This window comes from Jaculus jaculus, chromosome 12 (assembly GCF_020740685.1).
Source record: "Jaculus jaculus isolate mJacJac1 chromosome 12, mJacJac1.mat.Y.cur, whole genome shotgun sequence".
NCBI classification, from domain to species: Eukaryota; Metazoa; Chordata; class Mammalia; order Rodentia; family Dipodidae; genus Jaculus; species Jaculus jaculus.
In genome coordinates, this window is record NC_059113.1 from 8,400,660 (window position 1) to 8,423,590 (window position 22,931).

At 40.4% G+C, this 22,931-nt stretch overlaps 1 long non-coding RNA gene across 1 annotated transcript; it reads right to left on the minus strand.

Moving 5' to 3' along the window:
- Positions 1–1,607: 1,607 nt before the first annotated feature.
- On the minus strand, positions 1,608–22,358 carry LOC123453774. The gene is made up of 3 exons (XR_006632969.1): positions 22,289–22,358; positions 14,889–14,984; positions 1,608–1,800 (listed from the first exon to the last, which is right to left on the minus strand). It is a non-coding gene; the product is annotated as an uncharacterized LOC123453774 (long non-coding RNA).
- Between the last annotated feature and the right edge of the window lie 573 nt (positions 22,359–22,931).

Here is a 22,931-nt window from a genome sequence, read left to right on the forward strand (position 1 = left end):
CATATAATCAGTGCAGATTCTGGGTTCAACCTAATCTCAACCCACTCTTCTCACTCAGCCGGCTACCCTAGTTTCCTGGGTGCTACCTGACACTCAGGCCACTTCCAGCATGGAGCCTTTTGCCTTTCTGTTCTTCTGCCAGCAACAAACTTCCCTGCATTTGTCCCCAACGCTCATTGTCTAGCCTCTTTAGTCACAGTGAGGCCTTCTTAATAAGATCATTTGACATGGAAACTCTCCCTGTGAATTTTCTGCCTCATTTGCTTTCATTTTCTATAGGACACTTGTAACAATTTCATTTTGTTGTTGTTGTTGTTGTTGTTTTTTGAGATAGGGCCTCACTATAGCTCAGGCTGACCTGGAATTCTCTATGTATGTAGTCTCTGGGTGGCCTTGAATTCACGGCAATCTTCCTACCTTTGCCTCCCAAGTGCTGGGATTAAAGGTGTGCGCCACCACGCCCAGCTCATGTTTTATTTGTTTACTCAGTTAATCTATGCTATTCTACAGCCCTCTAAAAGATATGGTTTTAGAAATCAAGTCAGCATTACATCAGGAACCAATAGTTCATGAATATTCAACTATTTTTGAAGATACCAATCATTCAACTAACATGTGAGTAAATATTAAACTTTGAATGGGACTATTTATATAAAGTAAGATTTAGCCAGAAAGGCAACACTGAGGCTGTCAGGGGCCATAAGTGCCATGTAATTTACTGCATAATTCTCCTGAGTTTATCAGGAAGCATTTGGAGATGTATTTTAATGGTCCATAATTGGAATTTCTTTTTCATTAATCACCAGGAAAACCACATGTGAAACTACATCTTAATATTTGGCTCATCCCTCAATCTAAGTTGTCATTTCTGACATAAAAGAAACTATTATAGTTTCTTTCCAGGTTGACTGACCCTGAAAAGTGAAATATGCATATAAAGCTATTCATGATGCAAATTGTTACTACAGATATTTAAATCAAGTTCGTATTTATGTATTTAAAATGCACTGCTATTATAAGCTAGCCTATACTAAGAAATTTGAATGCAAATGTAGTAATAATGTTTGTTTATTTTCCTTGCCTCAGGGGACCATGTTATTGAAGCATATGTTTGAACTACTGGTTATAAGAACTCTAGGGAAAAAAATGGACATAAAAACATTAACTGGCATTCTTAAACATCATATATAATAATTCCCTTCATAAACCTTGACATATATTGTAAGAAAGCCATGAAGCTGGGCTTGCAAATCATATTTTATCAACTTTAATCACAAAACATGGTGGATAGTGTCTATAGATCATGTACTTTTCTCTGCTGAATTTTTTTATTAATTTTTTTGTTTATTTTTATTTATTTATTTGAGAGCAACAGACAGAGAGAAAGAGGCAGAGAGAGAGAGAGAGAATGGGTGTGCCAGGGCTTCCAGCCACTGCAAACGAACTCCAGATTCATGCACCCCCTTGTGCATCTGGCTAACGTGGGTCCTGGAGAATCGAGCCTCAAACTTGGGTCCTTAGGCTTCACAGGCAAGTGCTTAACCTCTAAGCCATCTCTCCAGCCTTTTGCTGCTGAATTTTGACCATGTAAGTTTTGAGACCACACAGTGGTGAGGATGGGCGTATGTCCCTCCAACCAGTAGTACAGTAGTGCCATGGATTCATCTCCTGCTTCTGGTGACCATCAGTAGCAAGGACCATGCTGTTGATGCTGCGTAGCAATGTCCCTGCCAGCTTTAGGACCCTCTGGAGTTCATTTTTGGATAGGATCAGCCTCGGATGCCTTCCATTTTCTGTTTTCTGAAGAATAAAGAACCCAATACTTGGACCAAGTAAAACGAGAGCAGTGTATATCAAAGCAAAGAACTGATAAGCACCTCTTTTTTGAAAACAAGAAATCCCAACAACTCAACTTCTTTACTTTCAGATCTAACAACTGAGGGATCTGGGTCTGTGAATACATACTTCCAGTCATCTCTAGCATCTGTATTTATAAACAAATCATTGAAAAATGTTTATTTATTTATTCACAAGCAGACAGAGATCGAGAGAAGACAGACAGAGAGAATGAGCACATCAGGGCCTCCAGCAAATGAACTCCAGACGCATGTACCACTTTGTGCATCTGGCCTTATATATGTACTGGGGAATCGAACCAGGGTTGACTTAGACCATTGAGCAATCTCCCCAGCGCAAGAAAATTATTTTGTTCCTAGCAGACCCCAGAACAGGTTCACCGTTCAGTGGGCACTACACTCAGGTATAGGAAATTCAATTATAAAGACAACGTAGAGCTTGTGAAGTTTAAGACTATGGATGAGATAGACAGAGGCATAGTACTGAAAACGCATTTAGCATCTCTTTGGAGAGAAAGTTTGTCAGCAAATTTGGTGCTCAGTGTTTTAGTCTTTAAGATAAGAAACAAACATATTCTTTAATGATACTGTAAGTACCTATTCTTTTATTATAAAATTTTGAATATGTAAGAAAGTAGAGAATATAATAAGATATCCTCTGTAATAATTACCCAGCTTACCGATGATAAACTGATGTCCTATCACACCCCCAACATTGTTTTCAGAACACCCTACACATTAATTGTTTCATCTGTGACACTAGCAGTTTCTGTAATCGTATGCTGTGTTTTAACTTTTTAACTTATTTTTTCAGCTAACATACAAAGAAATGGATGTCACTGTGACATCTTTACACATATGTCATTATTCTTTGTTCTCGTTTGACCCTTCTCTGGTGTAATTAAACTACTTTTAAAGAAATATAATAACACTTAGTTTCATATTAAATCATAACACAAGTGTTTTTTATGATGTTGTGGTTTTTTTGGGAACTATAATGATTTATGACACAAAAGCTTTCAATATATCTTAATTACTGAATTCAAAAAATGCTTTTAATAGTAGTTGGATGAAGAATATAGTTCAGGAATTATTTCCATTAAATTCACCCAACAAACTGAATTCTATGACCACAAAATACCACTTGTATGGCTTATGGAGGAATGAAACAAAGAATGAGATATGGTATTGGTTATTAATAATCTAATAATTTTTCAAATGAAATGACATCACTACATAGTGTGTGTGATAAGGACAAATGGCAGGTTACAGATAATCATTTCTCCCAGGGTTGTCTTGTAGCCATAATACTTCACATATGATGTTTCTAAACTTAGTAGCAATAGCATTCATATTTAAAGTTGTCTACATCCATGATTAAGTAATTTATATATAAAATTAATCAATACTATAAATTATAGAAATACATATTGTCAACAATGTCTACTAAAGATTGTTGACTAACACAAGATGAATTAAAGCACTGATTTACATTTTTAATTTAGTTGATTTATTGCAAAGAGAGGGAGAGGGAGAGCAAAGGCGGATAGAGAAAGGATGAACACAACAGGGTCTTTAGCTGATACACACAAACTCCAGACACATGTGTCACCTTGTGCATCTGGCTTACATGGGTCCTGGGGGAATCAAACCTGGGTCCTTTTGCTTTGCAGGCAAGTGCCTTAACCACTATGGCATCTCTCCAGCCCAACACATACTTGCTATTTAGGTGAATGAGCAATGTCAGTAATTTTAGGTAATAGATGGAAGTTAATAAGTTTCCCATTTTTTCCCTTTGGTACTCTTTTAATTTGGAATCTTGGTCCCAATGTCATCTTCCAGTTTCACCCTTGATGAAATGTTGGTATCAGATATCCCAAGATTTATATCATGGGTATGTCTGAGACTCTCAATCATTATGTATGTATAACTCAGATTTAAAATTTATGGATTGAAGGCAGGGGTATAGTTTAAAATGCTGAATTGATATAAGGAGGGTGACACCTTTGTTTTCTCATTGGGCTTCTGTTCCTGAGACTGCCTAATAGAAGCTAGCTTTCTCCTGAGTCACCTACAATATCACAGGTGTTATGAAAAAGCAGGAAAGATGATACTCAACCTCAGAGATAGGCTTTGGAAATCCTGAGAAGGGCTCTGGCCAGGCAGGTCAGGAGCAACTTTCCTTATAGACTAAGGAATACTCACAGGGAATTGGGATCACTGGAATTCTTTGATTGCAAGGTGACTCACCTTGCTTCAGGGCTTGGGCAACTTCAGGGAGGTGATAATCAGACAGGTGGTTTGGACTATTCCAGGAGAGTGACAGTTGGGAGGGGTGTTTGGGTCACTCTTGGGAAACAGAGAGTTACAGGGACATAGCAGTCAGAGTCCAGACGTGGAGACCTTCTGGGTCTAACAACAGGGAACGGTAGAAAAGAACACTCTGTTGAGTGGGAAGGAAGGATAGAACATATTTTGGTCAATGAAACTTTGCCACCTTCATTTCTTTACTAGATTGGCTATTTGCCTCTGGTACTCTTTAGCAATGTCAAGTTATTTCTAGTAATCTTGAAAAGAACATCCCAAAGTAATGAAAAAATAAGATTATAGGGAAGTAAACAGCTGTGTAACAATATATCAGAGACGTCCTCTGGAACCCAATTCAATTGCTTTTCTTTAAAGATTTCTACTGCACAGTGGGGTGAAGGGGTAACCCAAATATGTCAAAAGTGATTCAGAGACACAATACTGTTATCACATTGGAATTTATCACTGGCATACAATGTTAATTTTTACTGAATGAAATCTAAATAAAGAAGGATTTTTAACAATCTAGCCACAGAATTGAGGTACCTCTCAATTCTTTGTGTTTATTCTAAGGGCTGCCTTTATTTTTGGTGGTCCCCTAGAGATGAGGAAATGTGGTATCATTTCAGGACCTCAAGACCAAGACAGTAGAAACCAGTTCTTCAGATGAATCTAGAAAAGTTGGGGTAGAAAAGAGTGCACATTTCAGTTCCTTTAGTCCTCATAGTAAAGCCAAATATTGGCATTTGTTCTTAATCTATCTAAGCCAGGGAGAGGGTTTGTAACAATCTCTGTGAACACATTTAGTATGTAACCACTAATTCTGAGGACAGGGCTGCCGAAAGGAGGTTCATTTATGTTGAATTTATAGCTGTGCCTTCATTAGCTCCCAGAATTGTGTTGTTACTTACAGAGCTGGTCTCTTGAGGGCAGGGTGGGAGTGTGTATAGAATCAGGCATTTACTGAACATTAACCACGCAACCAACACTCTGACAAAAAGGATTAGAATAATGCATTTTGGTTTGATAATGACACTAGTAAATATGGACAACTCATATGATGATTGATTTCTTTTGGGGGAGGGTTTTTTTCTTTTTTGAAGTAGGGTCTCACTCTAGCCCAGGCTGACCTGGAATTCACTATGGAGTCTCAGTGTGACACTCGAACTCAATAGCAATCCTCCTACCTCTGCCACCTGAGTACTGGGATTAAAGGCGTGCATCACACCATGTCCGGATTATGATTGATTTCTTTCTTTTTTTTTTTTTTTTTTTGAGGTAGGGTCTCACTCTGGTCCAGGCTGACCTGGAATTAACTCTGTAGTCTCAGGGTGGCCTTGAACTCACGGCGATCCTCCTACCTCTGCCTCCCGAGTGCTAGGATTAAAGGCTTGCACCACCACGCCCGGCCTATGATTGATTTCTTAATTGAAAGGAATGGTGTGCTCTAGGTTCACCATGGATGGACTTCAGAACATCATACTAAGTGATACTAAACACAAAAGGTAATGATAATTCCATTGGTCTGAAATGCTTAGAGAAGCTACACCTATATGAGATAAAGTGGGTTTGTGGCTGCAAGTGACTGGGGATCAGAAAGGGGAGTTTCTTCTGGGGAGATGAAAATGTCCTAGAATAGAATTGTGGTGATGTATGCAAAAATCCTATAATTAACTTACCCAAAACAAGTGATAAATATATGTTTAAACACACCCTGTACATTAATAAACAATTGTGAACTCTAATCAAGGTTGAATATAACTTAGCTAAATGAGCACCAAGATGCAACTAGCTAAAGACTTTCTTGAAAAATAAATGGAGGAATCTTCCTAAATTGATACAATTCAAACTGAAGTTATTTAACTCCAGTCAGCTAGAGAGGGTCAAAACATATTTCATATTAAACACCAAACTCTCCTTTCCTAGTCATAAAAGCTCTATATTTTTCTTCCTCCTCAGAGCCACTTGGTAAATCTTTCACCTGTGTGAGTTTCTTATTAAATATATTTTATTTATTTTTGTTTATTTGAGAGACAGCGGAAGATGGAGAGAGCAAGAAAGAGAATGGTTGCTCCAGGGCCTCCAGCCACTGCAAATGAACTCCAGATGAATGTGCCAGCATGTACATCTGGCTTACATGAGTACTGGGGAATTGAACCTGGACCCTTAAGCTTTGTAGGCAAGTGCATTAACAGATAAGCCATCTCTCTGGCCCTGTGTGCGTTTCTTTACCTGGAAATCAAATATGCTCAGTGCTTGTCTTGCTTTTTTTTTTTTTTTTTTAAATTTTTTTTGTTTGTTTTTTTTATTTATTTATTTGAGAGCGACAGACACAGAGAGAAAGACAGATAGAGGGAGAGAGAGAATGGGCGCGCCAGGGCTTCCAGCCTCTGCAAACGAACTCCAGACGCGTGCGCCCCCTTGTGCATCTGGCTAACGTGGGACCTGGGGAACCGAGCCTCAAACCGGGGTCCTTAGGCTTCACAGGCAAGCGCTTAACCGCTAAGCCATCTCTCCAGCCCTTGTCTTGCTTTTTAAACCTTTAGATTTTATCTTTCCCTCATAGAAAATGAAAGGCTATATCCTTATACATAAGACACAGTAGTATGAGATACATCGGAATCCTTGCATTTCTCATCACACAATGAAGTGCCCATGCCACCACGATCAAAAGCCTTCTCAAAAATCAGATGCTAAAATGTATGACTATGGACTTATAAAAGAGTCTATAGCATCCCAAAGCAATCTCAGAGGTGTTTTCACCCTCACTCTTGCCATACCTGTAAATGGTAAGGCTTCAGAAGTTAGTCAGAGTAGCTGTCCAATGTGGTTTGAGGGAAAAATCATTCAAAGGTCTTTGTAGTTTCACAAGTGTGAGACAACGCAGTTTTCCAGTGACAGATTTCTGGAATGCCGTTCCCTAAGGACAACAGCTTCAAGATGACAGTATAAAAGTTGGAGGCCACTCAGAGGAGCCCTGAGCCTCTTTTGAGACAGGAGCAAAGATCAAATAACAATCAACTGACTACTGTCATGAATAGTTAGACATCAGCATCCAAGTGACAGTACAAGGCCCAGGATTCAGGACAAGCCTTGTTCTCTGCCCTTAGCAACATGGCTCTGATCACCCACAATACTGTCCTGTTTTAAATGATGGTGTCATGTCACATTTTCTAAGTGATTATATTCATCTTATACAGCCAAATACCACACACTGGATGGTGTTTTAAAAAGGAAATAAGTTTATTACAACACATTTCACTAGTCTGGAAATCCAACATCCAGGCTTGATTTTTACCAAGGTCTTTTTCATTTGGCTTGCTGAAGGCCACTTTCTCAATGTGCCCTTAGCCTATCTTTATCAATCTGTTTGTTGTCTGTGTCCCGGTCTCTTCCTCTAAGAACAAGAGTCATATTTGATTAATATCTTGTTAACATCATAAATGTCACCTAATTTTATCTATGTCTACAAACCATCACATTTTGAGGTAGAATTGGTTAGGATGTGGACTGGGGGCCACATAATTTAGCCCTCTGGCTCCCAAAATTCATGGTTTTTGTCCAAAAAAAAATGCATTTATTCCATTCTGATAGTTTCAACATAAAAGTTTAAACTCATTCCAAGATCAAAACTAAGTCTAGGGCTGGAGAGATGGCATAGTGGTGAAGCGCTTGCCTGTGAAGCCTAAGGACCCCGGTTCGAGGCTCGATTCTCCAGGACCCACGTTAGCCAGATACACAAGGGGACGCACGTGTCTGGAGTTCATTTGCATGGGCTGGAGGTCCTGGTGTGCCCATTACCTCTCTCTCTCAATCTCTGCCTTTCTCTCTGTGTCTGTCGCTCTCAAATAGATAAATAAAAAATGAACAAAAAAAATTTTTAAAAATTTAAAAAAAAACTAATTCTAAAGCGTCATCTAAAAACCATGTAAGTCAGATAGGATTCATTCCAAGGTAAAATTCCACTCCATATATAAATTAATAAAGCTAGATGTGTAATTTGCTTCCTACAGACAGCAATGAAACATTGGACATGCTCATTCCAAAAGAGAGGAATGAGAAAAAAGATAGGCGTCCCCAGAAAGCCTGAAAGCCAACACAGACCCCTCTACCTCTTAGGCCTTAAGAACGGCTCTCCTGCCTCCACACGCCTCCCTCCACACTCACTGTGGTGGCATCTCTACCTCTGGACCCACCAGGACAACAGTCCCACCCCTTCATCCTGAAGTAGCAAAAAGGTGGTGAGTCTGGGACCATAGAGGAAGAAATCCCACGCTAGACCCAAGAAGGAAGCAGCTCTGCCCTCCCAGTTTGAGCCCTTTGGCTCCTGGCATCAACAATAGCCTTATTGATCACTGAATTACCTTTAGGACTTGACGGGCGTAGCCAGGTGACTATGATACAGATTAGGAGCAAGGCAGCCTTTTTCTCTGATAGTTAGCTAGACTGCCTTATGCAAACACGAATGCCACCTTGTCTGCTCTGGTAACTCTAGAACTTGAGTCTGACTCAGTCTCATCCAAGATGGCTACAAGCATCAAATCTAGCAAGCTTCCTGCTTCTCCATGAACTTTTTGTTGGCTTGGCCCCTGTAAAGGGTGGTGGTGGGAGTGGAGGAGAGAGGACTCCCTGAATTGGTGTTTCTCTTTGGTCCAACAACCAATCAGTTCTCTCCCTCACACACTTGAACCTGATAATGAAGCTCATTCTAATTGGATGTGTGATTCATATAAAGGGGCCTGAAATGTGTTTGTGAGCCTTTTATCCTCTGACCCCTCTCTCTAAGGACTGGGAAGGGTTAGGGATCAATTTCTGTCCACTTGGGCTTTCCTGCTTTTCTTCCCCTCCTAATCCTAACCCTCCCTAAAACAAATCTCACAATTCACGTTGTACACTTCTCTGAGTCTGTTTTCATCCTCAATGACTTGGACAAGGACCTGAAGTTAGGGTTCATAGGTGTAAGTATCTTCTGCATTGTTATAGAGCTCTAATCCCTTCCAGTACTCCAATCCCACCTCAACTCTCTAGGTCCATCCTGTAGACATCCCAGGAATCAGAGAGACTCGCGTCATTTTGCCCTGTCCCTCACCCTGCAGTCCAAGCTGACAATAATCCTGCTGAGGTGGTTGATTGCCTCTATGAGCAACACTCATATTTTCTTTATCACACAGTAATCTAGGCATACTATGAATGTTCTCTACAGACAATACATTTTCCTCATTTTATTATTATTAGTAGTAGTATTTGGTTTTTTGAGGTAGGGTCTCACTCTAGCTCAGGCTGACCTGGAATTCACTGTGTAGTCACCAGGTGGCCTCCAACTCATGATGATCCTCCTACTTCTGCCTCCCGAGTACTGGATTTAAAGGTGTGCGCCATCATGCCCGGCCATTTTCCTCATTTTAAATATGGACAGGCTGATAGCCTTTGTCTAGTAACTATCTAAGCTCATCTCCCACTAGCTTTCCCTTGCACAGTTCTCTTAAATACAGTTCAGCTAAGTTCCTGGCCACCTTGTATACCTTGCCGCTACTCCATTGTCTGAAACTTCTGCAGAAATTTGTTCATAGTTCTGCCAGCAGTCTTTAAGGAACTAGGAATATTTTTTCCTAATACATACTCTTCTAACTCCTACCCATTACCCACTTTTAAAAAATATATTTTATTTATTGGTTTTTGGGAGAGAGAGAGAGAGAAAGACAGAAAGAGAGAGGCAGATAAAGAGAATGGGCAAACCAGAGCCTCCAGCCACTGCAAACAAATTCCAAACTCATGCACCCCGTTGTGCAGCTGGCTTACATGAGTCCTGGGGAATCAAACCAGGGTCATTAGCCTTTGCGGGCAAATACATTAGCCACTAAGCCACTTCCCCAGCCCATCATTACCTACTTTTAAAGACACTTCCACTTCGTTGGATTTTGGTGCTCTAGCTATCAGCGTGTGAGTTTAGGGAAGATGGAATTCATGTAATAACACTGAGTAGTGATGAACTATAAGAAATCGTTTGAGGTTTCTAGGTATTTTTGCTAAAGTTTTATAGCTATTACAAGTGTACAATGACTGCAGCTGCCAGGGGCAGAACCGTTCCCCTGTGGACTGTCAGCACTCCTGCGCCTGCCTTGCCCACAGCAACTCACTTCGCCCTTACAAGAGGACAAAGAACTAACGAACGTCTCAGGAAGATTTACGGACCCTGCTATGAGGAGGAGTGTTTAAGAAAAAAACAGTGAGGGAAGTGCTAATATAACCTTCAAGCGTTATGTACTAGGCAAGTGAAAAACTAAGGGTGGGAAGGACGCAGGAAGGAGGGCAGAGCTGGGATCATAATGGGACAACTCTGGTATATATACTCAATTCCCTTTTTTTAGTTTTCATGGGTGTGCTACATGAAGGAGCCACCCACATAAAGGCAAGAAATTTCCACCAGTTCTCCCAGGGGAAGCCAAGAGTGTAACAAGGAAACCCAGTCCATCTACCACACACAAGACAGCATTGTATGAAACTGTGTTGCAGGAAACCCTCGCATGATTAAGCTACAATCTCTGTAGGATGAGTGATGGCCCAAGGCTCAATAGATCCTCGTCCTTTCCAGCCGTCCTGGCTCTTCTTCCTCCTTGCCTTCTCCGTGAGGTGACTTTGGAAACTCCTGGGAGCCGTCACTGTCTGTTGTTTAATCTTCCCCATAACATGAGTCAATGCAGTTGCCCTTGGTTCTTTCTTTCACAAAGAGTCTGATGTCAGCTCACCATGAAAGTCAGCTCTAAGGCTGTGGTCCTCACAAGAGGTCAATTTAGTCTCCAAGGGGACATTAGTAATACAGTCAGACATTTTCATTTGTCACAGGTCACAGGGAGAAGCATGTGTGGCTGGTATACAGAGTAGATGTCAGGTCTGATCACATCATCCTACAATGTACAGGTGCTCTACTCCGGATGAATTATCCAAGCCACAGTGTCAATATAGTCAAGGGTTAAAAACATCTACAAAGAAGGGCATGTGTTCAGCACAGGCTAGGACACCAGTGATCTTGTAATGAGCAAGGCTGGGGAGTCAAGTACATCCCTTTCTCCTTCTCCCCACTGCTTTGCAGCTGGCTATAGCCAAACCCAAAGTGTTCTCCAACTCTAATACACATTTTATGCTTGAACATATCTTTGTTTTTCTCTAAGTCATGTTTGGGAGAGGGACCATTTGAATTTTGACATAGTACCAAATTTCTGTCACTATTTAATTTTCTATATGCACAGGGAATTTTTTTTCTAAAAATATCACTGAACCCTAAAATTACTAAGATTAATATAAGGTTAGTATCATTTTGTGAAATGGTACATAACTTTGCATGGGTATTTGGTACCGAGTTAAGCATGTGGAGTATACTAAGACTCAGATGTTATCATTTTCCATCATGGTGGACCAAGGAGAATAAAATATCTAGCTCATTGTAATGTTGACAATGACATGCAGATGGTGCAACCCTAGTTTTGTGCCATTGGGTCCATCACTCACAAATTCCCACCAGACGACTATTTCTAGAAGCCCCTTTCCCCTCCTGTTCTTGATGTGCAATCTCACCATGTCACTCTCTCCCACAACTTAAACAATGACTTTGAAAAAGATGAACGTCAAATCTATATCCCAAGCTTTGAATTTATCCCTAATTCTGATGCATAACTTATTTTGTGGCGGCTTGTGTATGTGAACACACAGGCATGGGCACGTAGAGGCCAGAGGTCAATGCTGGGTGCCTTCTTCCACAACTCTCCACCTTAGTTTATGAGGCAAGGCCTCTCACTGAGCCTGGAGCTCACTTACTCAACCCGATTGCCTGGCCAACAAGCAAGCCCCGGGATCATCCTGTCAGTCCCTTCACCCCACCCATGCTGGCATTACAGGCCCATCTCACTGTGTCCTGCTTCTATATGGGTGTTTGTGTGCTGTAATCAGGTCCTCACAACTGTATTGTAAGCACTTACCAGCTGAGCATCTCTCCAGCCCCCTAATTTATGACTTACAAATGCCTGCCAGATATCTAAAGCCAAGCGTATCCACACGGTCATGCCTAAAACCCAGTTCTCCAAGCCAGCTTTTCTTCTAATAAAACTTCCTCCAATAGCATCTTCTCACAGTCACCCACAGTCAGAAATTCTACAGGCACCTTTAAACTCCACTACCTTTCACCTCCTGGTCAATTCTTTTATTTTTTGTAATTTATTATTATTTATATTATATTATATTATATTATACTATTACTTATTAGAAATAGAGAGAGAGAATGGGCATGCCAGGGACTCCAGCCACTGCAAACAAATTCCAAATGCATGTGCTACCTTGTGCATCTGGGCCCTGGAGAATCGAACTGGTATTCTTTGGCTTTGCAGGCAAATGCCTTAACTGCTAAGCCATCTCTCCAGCCCCCTCCTGGTCAATTCCATGTTCTCATCCTGATAATTCAACTATCAGAGGGTTTTGACATTACTTGCCTCATTTGGATTTCCTGATGCCCAGGGGGCCTGGTTCCACTTTCAACTCCCTCTACTCTATAGAGAGACAGAGACATGATTATCTGATATTTTGCCTTCCCTTTTACATATCTGGAATCTTTCTACACCAAAGATAATTGAGAGGGGGCCAAATTGACATTTGGCCAAGACAGAGAAACGAAGGTTGTTGCCAGGGAATCTTCTTGTTCAGCAATCACTTTTGCTTTCTGTGCGCTCCCTCCCCCATCTTAGAGGAAATGTCCCGATTCTTCCTCATTAAAAGCCCAAGCTCCAATACCTTTAGACTGTGTACAAGTCAGATCCCCTGCTTAGTCCTTATTCTAATGCCGTCATGCTATAGGCATCAAATGCATTTTCTGTGTTCTTTTGCTGAGACACCTATTCTCATTTACTTGATAGACTAAAAATATGAAGTTAAACAGGGAAAAGAGTTAAATTTAAATTCCCCAATGTCCTCTCTCTTATCTTCAAGTGATAATCTCTTCTTTCCACATTTTTCTACAGGAGAAAATACATGATGATGCTCATCTTAGTTCAAACACAGTGGCTACCAGGTATTTTATGGGATAAATCCGTGTCCCTAATTCTTCAGAGGTAATGAGGGTTATTACCTATATAATTCAATGTCAGATCTAGAATAAACTCTCATTGGATATAGGTTCCAAGGATGAATGAACAATGCCAGTAATGATCTTGGTAGTAGGTGAGGATTTATTCAAAACCCTCTTCCATCTTGCTTTATTTCCCTTGAGCTTGAAATTCTGAGTCCACTATTATTTTTTCTGATTCATCCTTGATTGAATTTTGATAAGACATGAAATTCACACCATCTAAGAGCATAGCTTGTGCCTCAGAATCTGATTTGTTGCTTATCTGTGACTCAAATTTTCTGTTTGTGGAACCTGTATCAAGGATATAATTTAAAATATAGACTTGTTTTCAAATGTTTTTTTTCCCCCCTCTACAACCTGTAGTCATCAGAAAATTGTGAACAATAAAACAGGAATGGAATAAAGTAATTAATTTATTAAGAGAAAATATTACTTTTCAACATGAGTTATTTGATGTAGTGATGTAATAGTTGGGCAATATTGGTGAGGGGAAGTTTTTCAGGGGAAGGAGATAAAATACCTCATTCAAGTAAAAAGGATGGACTAGGGGTATAAAGGCAGTTTGGGAATCCACAAAGAGGTCATGAGTAATACCTTGGACCACCTTTGGTGGCTGTTATGAGTATGCCTCATACAACCCCACTTGGTACAGCCCAACTGAGGCTGAGGTGCTATCCCAGGGACCTTCATTTGAATATTATCTGCCTCACCCAAGCACAAGCCAATGGAGTCCTTCATGTAAAGAGTCCCAGGCTATGCAGCAGGGAAACAGAGAGACGTAATAGAACAGTAGTGCCAAAGGGCTGACGTAAGGCATCAAGTGTCGTGAAGACAACTTACATAACATAGCAGAGAGAAATAGCTAAGACCTAACAAGCATCAGAGAGCAATGTCATTATAGGTAATCAAAAAAAAAAAAAAAAAAGATGGGGCTGGAGAGATGGCTTAGTGGTTAATGCTCTTGCTTACAAAGCCAAAGAACTCAAGTTTGATTCCCCAGGACCCACATAAGCCGGATGCACAAAGTGGGGGGGCGCATGAGTCTGGAGCTGGTTTACGGTAGCTGGAGGCCCTGGTGTGCTCTCTCTCTCTCTTCTCCTGCCTATTCCTCTCTCTTTCTCTCCCACATAAACTAATAATGAAATATTTTAAACAATGAGCTGAACAAAACCATATGAGACACAACATGATCCTACCACACATGTAGACGATTTCAGACATGGCATACTGCCCTTAGGCAGAGAGGTGAACGGGAGAGGATGGCGTATTCAGGAGCAGCAGTCTGCTTCCACCAGCGCCCCTCTGGCTTTCTTACTGTTGCCTTTCTTAGACTCAGACTCTTGCTGTCACTCCACAGTCCTGAGATCTTTTATTCCTACTGATTTTAGGAATGAAAGGTTGGGGGGAAAACTTGGCCAGGAAAAAATATAATAAAGGAATGTTTTGTCCTCGAGATAAAGACCCTGTCATAACAAGCAGGTCGTCATCGTTGGTTTGCACCAGAGGCTGTAGCTCAGGTTCTGGGAACAGTGCCGACTCTCCCATGCAGCCCCTCCAGATTATGCTCCGCAGGCCCCCAGAGAAGTAGAAAGGGGGTCTAGACACCAACTCACCTCTTTTCTGGCACCCTCACTTTCTTTCCCCAAACACCTGTCAGGTGTTTCATCTGCTATCAGGGATGAATGTTTCATGTTGATCTTCAGAATCACCTGAAGTCAGCAACGAAGGAAAGAAAAGTGAAAGTAAGAGGTGGTAAAGAACCATTGAACAGAGCTCACAAAAACTGGGAATGGGGCTAAAGCTCTCTGTCTGGCCAGACGTTATGGTTCATGCCCATAATTGCAGCACTTGGGGGGCTGAGGCAAGAGGATCATATTTAGTTCTTCTTTTGCCTCTGTTTAGTTCCTAGATCTGCTCCAACCCTCCAGGTCACCCATGGAAAAATGAGAAAGTTTGGCCTCTGGCTCCCAGGCAGCAAGAATGATATGAAATATGAAGACACGCCCCCATGCCTTTTGTTTTGTTTTGTTTTTGTTTTTGTTTTTCAAGGAAGCATTTCACTCTAGCTGACCTGGAATTCATTATGTAGTCTCAGGGTGGTCTCAAACTCACAGTGATCCTCCTATCTCCCAAGTTCTGGGATTAAAGGCATGTGCTACCATGCCTGGCTAAATTCCACTTTTTTTTTTTAATAAAAAAGAAATCCACCAGCAACCTGAGTCCCCACAACTACATTTATGAAGACCTCTGGGTTGATTCTAAGCAGAGCATGGAACAGAGATAAATCCTACAGCAATTTTAGAATCCTGAAGACTTGGAAAGAGAGAAAACAGCATTCAGCCTGCCTGCTGATTGCAGACCCTGATAACCCAGTAAGTGGAGCCTACTTAAAAGTCTTGTTGTTGTAGGGTTTGAGAAATGGTTTAGTGGTTAAGCCATTTGCTTGCACAACCAAAGAACCCAGGTTTGATTCCCAAGACCCATGTAAGCTAGATGACAAGGGGACACATGCATCTGGAGTTCATTTAAAGTGTACATTTATAGTGGCTGGAGGCCCTGGCACACCGATCCCCACCCCCCACCTCTCTCATAAATAAGTAAATAATGTTTTTAAAAAATTCTTTAAAAAGGTCTTGTGAGGATCAGTGGTAACAGCTGTGTTCAGGGAAATCCTTGGATGGATTTCTACTTGGAGTACTTTTAACAATAACATCTACCATCCACTCTCCCAAAGATCACAGTTAATCCTGCAAGAAGTAAGTTGGTTCTGCTCCACTTAAGGTAGCTGATCTGAAATCCCTTCTCAGTCCTGCATGGTTGGATTGCATATCTGTAATATCTACAAAGACTACTGGGGGAAACTTTCTCATCCTGGAAGGAGATTCCTCCAGGGACCCTTAATGACAAAAATCAACTGTGGCTTTCTGTGAGTTTACGGCATCACCCCTGACCATGGTGCATGACTCTATATGACAGTAAGCTACCAGCCTAGGCAAAGAATCCAGGAGCTGTGTGCGAGACTTTGCTCCAGGCTCTGGCAGGATGCCCACAGCAACACACTGCCTGGATTTCTTCTGAAACAGCTGCTGCCCTTTCCTAGGCCTCCCCTCTCACTGCCTCGCTTTCCACACACTCGACTCTGTTCCCCGTCACTTCTTCTTGTACCCCAGGCTGGCCTTGACCTCATGGTGCTCCTGCTTCCTCAGCCTCCCGAGTGCTGGGATTCAGGGCGTACACACTACCACACCCAACCAAATTTCTATAAAACTTCTCTCCAGCCCCAGTCCCACTGACTGAAAGGCTCTGGATTTGATTCTTGAATCTCTCAGGTTCAAAAAAACTTTTCAACATTTGAATGTCCTTGTTTAATTTTTTTTTAATTTATTTACTTGAGAGAAAGAGGCAGAGAGAGAGAAAGAGAGAATGGGCTTGCCAGGGCCTCCAGCCACTGCAAATGAACTCCAGGTGCATGCACCACCTTGTGCATCTGACTTATATGGGTCCTGGGGAATCAAGCCAGTGTCCTTTGGCTTTGCAGGCAAATGCCTTAACTGTCAAGCCATCTTTCTAGCCCCAAGTTTGGATTTAATAAAGAATAATTATTTATTTGTGTGTGGGTGTGTGTGTACGTGTGCACTTGTGTGTATGCCAGGATCTCTTGCCACTGCAAATTAACACCTGTCCAGGTTTACATGCATGGCTGTGGCCCTGAACCTGGGCCTGCAGCCTTTGCAAGCAAGAGTGTCTAAGAGCTGAGTCATCCCCAAGCCCCAAGTGCAGCTGGTCATATTCCACTGCTGGCAACTCTGAACCAGGGCGAATCTGGTCTTCCTGGATCTTCAGATTATGGGTCCATTAAGTCCCAGTACCCATGATGCTCCTCCTCTCCAAGCTTGCTTGGCTTCATTCTGTGTGGCAGAAGCCAAGACTCGCAGGCATCCTATGTCACACTTCTCTCTCTTGTTTTGTTTTGTTTGATTTTACTTTATTAGTTTTCGAGGTTGACCGGGAATTCACTATTTAGTCTCAGGGTGACCTCGAACCCACAGTGATCCTCCTACCTCTTCCTCCTGAGTGTTGGGATTAAAGTTGTACATCACCATGCCTGGCCCCTGTTTATTTTGTGTGTCTTCTTTCTTTACTCTATGAGATACTAACAGTATGATAGTTTGGGTATAACGTTTTTCTAAAACTTTGCAGAAACATATACACCTTTGGATATTTCACATGAGTATTTCTGTGGAATATTCTATTGCTAGCTCGATATATTCTTTTTAATATTCTATTACTTTCTGTGTGATTTTTAATTGCAATAATTTAAAAAATATTCTGATATCAAGCTTACAGGCTCAGACTTTCCCAGGACTTTATCTATCTGGCTTATCCAATTTGTTTTCTGTTTTATTTTATTTGAGGAATACATTTCCTTAATCTTACAACAAGTTTCTTTTACATTTAAAAAGTACTCCCCTTCAGAAGAACTAGGTGGCTTATCTTAAACCTTCTGTATGGTGACTCCCTAGGTGATGCGCAGCATGGCACCATCTCTACATGATTCTTCACCGTGAGCCTCCAGCTGGCTGTCTACGTGAGCGATGTGACACGGTGCTCTCACTATAGCTCCCTGCCTGTCACTGATCACGCAGGTGCTGTGTCTCTGTCCTTGCTTTACTTTCTGCTCTGAAATCTTCCTCAAGTATGTAGCTTCATAACCATATTTTTTAGTTCTTTAATTGGATCCCATTTTACATGTTCTAATATACAAAGCTCCTTTGAAGAATATATGTGAACAAGGTGTGTATGTATATAGATATGTTTACATATATATATTCTTTTCTGGTGCCATCACGCATTACTTTGTTTTTCCGGGTCAGTACCTCAGGTGCTAGCACTAATTACTGGCCATTGCTTTGTTTGGAATGAATCTGTATCAAAGACACAGGGCAAGATTCACCCCTTCTGGCTGTTTCCATGGTAATTAATCATCTTGACTGCTTCTCACACTCCTCCTGGTGGCTTATGGAACTTCCAGACTTAAGAGGCCTTGGTGGTATTAACACCTCCCATTTTTATCCTTTTTACACATCCCCCTAGAAAAATTAGATGATCACCTAACTGCTGTGTCAATTCCCGTTTCATCATTTGGGAGTACTTGTAATTTATGGTCTTCAAATACACTATTTTTTTTTCAAGAAAAATCATTTTTTTTCCTAAAATTATCTTCCCTACCATTTCTATAATTTGTATCAGGAAGAAATTATCCCAAGACTTTGGAATTAAAGCTAACAATTAACCTATATTAGACTAATTGAAAGAGGTGCACAGTGTCTTTCTAGAGGCCTTGATGGGATCGCTCCGTATGCCTCTCTGCCTCCCTCATGTTGATGGTCATGTTGAAAGGATGGGACCTATGTCTACACGGAGATGCTGTCCACCAGCCTGCAATGCTCACAGTACTTCCCCTTAACTCTTTTGCTGGCAAATACTTTCAACATTTTATCCTGAAAGCTAAGGCTTTATCAATATAGAATTTAAACATGTTAAATCCAAGAATACTTGGCTGCAATACTGTTAGCAAGGACCCTAACAAAAACTGACTTCATTCAGAGATTTTTATTTATTATTTTTTTTTCTGGTTTTTCGAGGTTGGGTCTCACTCTGGCTCAGGCTCCTTTGCTTGGGTTCCCTGCAGCACGCTATGGCAGTCCCACAGGCACATGATTTATCTGTGTACCTCGTACACTGCTTGACCCATTCTGATGACCACTGAAATGATGGCTTTGGGAAGACAAAGAGAACTACATTAGTGGCAAATACTTAGTGAGCATCCAGTAAATTGTTGAATGTATCAACCACTCATTAGGCATTAAGTGGAACATTTTATGTAAGGTGAGGTGTAGCTAAATTGAATGGGTCAGGCACTATGAGTGCCATGTGCTCCTAATAATACTAATAAATAAATCTAATAATGCTCCTATCTCTTTCAGAAATGATTTAGAAGCGTGTGTTGATGGACACCAGGTGAAAGTTCCTTTTCATTCAAACCAAGAAAGCCACATCTAAACCTATAGTCTTGGCTTTTGGTTTGTCATTGAATTGAAATTTCCAATGTCTGCTACTTGAAAGACAGAAGAAATAATACTGCATTTCTTCTAGGTTCAATGAAATGGTTACGTGAAAGCATGCATGTTCAGGTAGCCCATAAAGCAGTTTAACGTATTTATTATCACAGATATTTAAAGCCAATATTTGTATTTATGTTTTTAATTGTATCTTAGATAAGTTATAGCTACAAATGGCCTATACTAAGAAATCCAAGTGCAAGTGCCATAATAGTTCATGCTTTTGTTTTCCTTATCTTTAGGAAACCATGGATCTTGAAGCCTATTTTGAAAGAATTGGTTATAAGAACTCTGGGAACAAACTGCACTTGGAAACGCTAACTGACATTCTTCAACATCATATCAAAGCTGTTCTCTTTGACAACCTTAATATCCAGTGACAAGAAACCATGGAGCTAGACTTAGAGGCCATGTTTGATCAAATTGCAAAGAGGAATTGGGGTGGGGTTTATCTCCAGACGAATCACCTTCCCCACTGAGTTCTGACCACAGTGGACTGGGAGAGCATGGTAAGAGGATGTGTTTATATGCCTTCAACCTACAAATACAGAAGTGCCATGATTCACCTTCTTGTGCAGATGACCATCAATCAGTGACCACCAGCACATTGTGGATGGCATATTTGGATGCTCCTACAAGATGTGGGCACCACGAATTAATCTCTGGGAAAGATTGGCCTCAGGCGCCTGCCATCTTCCACTTAAGAGAAATGGAACCTGGTATTTGGACCAGATCAGAAGATAGCAATATATTCCCAGTGAAGAATGTATTGATTGTGACCTCAAGAACAACACATTCTGAAAACTCAACACCATCACTCTTAAACCTTCGAGAGTGGAAGAGTTTGAAGCTGAAAATGAAACCCTTCAGGCACTCCAACTTCTGTGCTGATGAAAACATCATTTTTTTCTCTGTGCAGACCTCAGAAGGAGTTCATGGTTCAGTGACTACCAGTTTAACTTATAAGAAATTTAATTATAAAGATAATGTAGGTATGGTATGGTTTAAGACTCTGAAGGAGAAAAATAAAATTAAATACTAAAACTATGTTTGGTATTTTTCTAGAGAAAAAAAAATACATACCCAAACATAATTACCAGCATTTTGCTATCTAGAGTGAGAAAGGAAAAATGATCTTTAATGTTACTACAGGTACTGATCATTCATTATAAAAATTCAAGTGTACAAAACTAGATAATAGCTAGATAATAGAATCATAAGCCCTTGTGTAATCATAACATAGCTCACTGATGACTGACTTCTCTCCTCTTGCTTTATGTTAAGACAATCCTAGACAGCACATCATTTTACCTGTAAAACTGATCACTTAAATAATTTTATGACTTTAAAGAAATATAATCAGGACTAGAGAGATGGCTTAGCGGCTAAGCGCTTGCCAGTGAAGCCTAAGGACCCTGGTTTGAGGCTCAATTCCCCAGGACCCACGTTAGCCAGATGCACAAGGGGGCGCACACATCTGGAGTTCCTTTGCAGTGGCTGAAGGCCCTGGCGAGCCCATTCTCCCTCTCTCTCTCTCTCTCTCTCTCTCTCTCTCTCTTTCTCTCTCCATATATACATACATATATATATATATATATACATATATATATATATATATATATCTGCCTCTTTCTTTTTTTGTCTGTCACTTTCAAATAAATAAATAAAATAATTAAAAAATAGAAGTATAGTCACTCACTGTTTCCAACCTAGACATAATAAAGTTGTTTTAATTATGCTATGTTTAGCTTGATAATCATAGTGATTTATATTAGAATACCTTCAACATTGATATATTGTTGAATTCATAAGTTTGCAATGGTAGATAAAGTGTATAGTGCAAAAATTGTAATCACCCAGAAAATACTCAAAGATACATTTACAAAATTCCCTATGATTTAAGGCAGAATGCAATAAATCAGAGGGAAATTATAGTGTTCAAAGTATATAATTGACAAACATAATGTGAGTCAGTTTTTGTTAGGAAGAGTTAACATATCATGAGTCTAGGTGAAGTTTCTATAAAGTAGTTTTCTTCCATTCCCTTTTCTTATCTGCTAATTGTACTATTGAAGTTTCTTTCACACTTTGTTATAAAAGAAAACACATGAGTTTCTCTGTGGGTATCTGAGTTCACATACTGTGAACACTGAAGAAATTGATGTCTGTAGCTAGGATTCCCCACAGGTAAAATGAGATAGTACATATTTTACAACCAACTTCAGAATAACTTCATAATAAATAACATGTTATATGGTTGAATGAACAATTCAGTGATTTTGGACAGTAGCAAACATAATAGTAGTTCTCCAACCATCCTGCTTTATATTTCTATAGCTTGAAATTGGTATCTCACTGTAATACTCTGGTCCCATCCTTAATGAAATATTGACACCAAACACTCAATAACCAACAACATCTGGCTCAAATGTTTGTGGGTGGAGTATAGGACTATAATTAAAGCGCACACTTGTTCTGGGAATCTTTTTTCTTAATATTTTGTTTATTTGAGAGAGATAGGGGGAGAGAATGGGTGTGCCAGGGCCTCTAGCCACTGCAAACAAACTCCATATGCATATGCCACCTTGTACATCTGGCTTACATGGGTACTGGGCAATTTAACTTGGGTCCTTAGACTTTGTAATCAGGCTCCTAAACTAGTAAGCAATCTCTCCAGCCTGTCTGAGAACCTTATCCCTCTTCCATTTGTGGTGAATCAAATAAATAGGAAAGATAACTGTTCATTGAGAGAATAGATGAGGGTTCCACGTAGATGTTTTACATACTGAAGGATTAATTATGAGATGTTGGTTGGTATGGATGTCCTAAGGAGACAGAGGTATGCAAGCAACCTGACCTGAGCAATTATGCTTAAGTAAATGTCACTTTACCTCCTCCTCCAAGCGCTCTCTCTGGGAATGGCAGGTTGCTCTGGTTCTCTTGAACAGAAAAAGTCTTCACACATCCTGACCTAGACCAGGCTAGTGGCACAAAACCACAATCATTAGATAGATAGAATATTATAGAATATGATGCAGCTTTGCAAAATATATGTTAGAAGTCCTCACACAGTGAATAACTGGAACTCAATGCATACATGAGCCATATAGAGAAAGGAAAACAAAATATCTTGAGAGAACTTGCAGACATAAAATTTAACTGTCAGATTGAAGAGCTGAGCCCTCAGTGTATGGCATTAACATGCATTGAGTGACATCTAAGTGATGAAAGGAGAAATGGTTCAACAATCTATCTGGCTAACAGGTAATAGGTACCTCTTCACTCTCCATGTTTTGTGCTTACCTAAAATGCTGTTGCTTCTTTTGGTTCTCCTCTGCAAATTGGGAAGAGATATGTTCTGTTAGGATGTAAAAAACCAATAAGGTAGAAACCAGAATCCCAGAAGTATCGGGAAAGGTTGAGGTTAATGAATGTGTATTTCAAGTCCTTATATCCTCATGGTAAAGCCAAGACTATAATTTTATTTTCCTCTCTAACCGTAGGAAGCCATGGGCAGTGTCTGTAACAATCCCT